The 1453-nt window shown below is 42.3% G+C and overlaps 1 non-coding gene across 1 annotated transcript; it reads right to left on the reverse strand.

The window, feature by feature from the left end:
* Nucleotides 1-549: 549 nt before the first annotated feature.
* On the reverse strand, nt 550-656 carry LOC142425113 (U6 spliceosomal RNA). The gene has a single exon (XR_012779488.1). It is a non-coding gene; the product is annotated as a U6 spliceosomal RNA (small nuclear RNA).
* Nucleotides 657-1453: the final 797 nt, after the last annotated feature.

Genomic DNA, 1453 nt, shown 5'->3' on the forward strand with positions numbered 1-1453 from the left:
TAACTCATTCCATGGAGCTGGTTCCCATAGCGCCACACTATGTACATACAACAAAAGGAAACACCACCTGGTCCTGCTCCATCCTCACAACTGTTCCTACACCTGAAGTCCATTGTTGTAGCCATGAGGTCAGTGCATCCCGCTGAGGGCCTTCCTCTTTTTTGCTGCCCCTCCACCTTACCAATGTCTGTGGCAGTTACATAATTTCATGTCAATTTGAAGATATATAAAAGTGTAGGGGTGGAATTTAACCTGTCGATCAGGTCACAGTCTGAAACAGACTCCTTGTGGGCATGGCCTTCTCAAAAGGAGGATCCTGGGAACCTCCCCCTCTCTCTCTGCCGTCACCTTCCTGCTGGCTGACCCTGATTGCTACCAGAGCACTGTGATGCTACCACCACCATAGGATCCACACAACTTTTCACCCACTGCCTTGTGATCTTCCTGCATTCTGCATCACTGCATGTGGCTGCGTGAGTCTGAAGAGGGGCTTACGAACTAGTATCGTACTTACACACTTGAGTTGGACTTGAGTGGAATATTTCATTAAAAAAAAAGGAATGCTTCACAAATTTGCATGTCATCCTTGCCCAGGGGCCATGCTAGACTTTTCTGTATCATTCCAATTGTATTATATGTGCTGCTGATGTGAGAATGGGATATTTTCCTGATATGTAATTGCTTCTTCTTTTTTTTTTTTAACAATTTATTGGGGCTCATACAATTCTTATCACAGTTCATACATATACATACATCAATTGTATAAAGCACATCTGTACAGTCTTTGCCCTAATCATTTTTTCTCCTCTTTTCTTTTTTTACATTTTATTAGGGACTCATACAATTCTTATCACAATCCATACATATACATACATCAATTGTGTAAAGCACATCCATACATTCCCTGCCCCAATCATTCTCAAAGCATTTGCTCTCCACTTAAGCCCTTTGCATCAGATCCTCTTTTTCCCCCCTCCCTCCCCTTTCCCCCCTCCCTCATGTGCCCTTGGTAATTTATACATCGTTATTTTGTCATATCTTGCCCTATCCGGATTCTCCCTTCCCCCCTTCTCTGCTGTCCCTCTCCCAGGGAAGAGGTCACATGTGGATCCTTGTAATCAGTTCCGTAATTGCTTCTTGTTATAAAGTTCTTCCTTACACATATAAGAGTTTCACTTGATTTTTTCTCTAGTCCACCAAATCTAACACAATATTCTTCTCCATGGATTGGTTTCTCCTGACAATATGTCCAAGATGAAGTCTTGCCATCAGGAGCACACTTGACATACTTCTTTTAAGACGGATTTGTTTGTTCTTTCAGCAGTCCATGGTACTTTCAATATCCTTCTTCAGAACCACAATGCAAATGCATTGATTCTTCTGCACTCTTCCTTATTCAATGTCCACTTTTCACTTGCCGATGAGGCAACTGAAAATACTGTGGCTTGAGACA

This window comes from Tenrec ecaudatus, chromosome 13 (assembly GCF_050624435.1).
Source record: "Tenrec ecaudatus isolate mTenEca1 chromosome 13, mTenEca1.hap1, whole genome shotgun sequence".
NCBI lineage: Eukaryota > Metazoa > Chordata > Mammalia > Afrosoricida > Tenrecidae > Tenrec > Tenrec ecaudatus.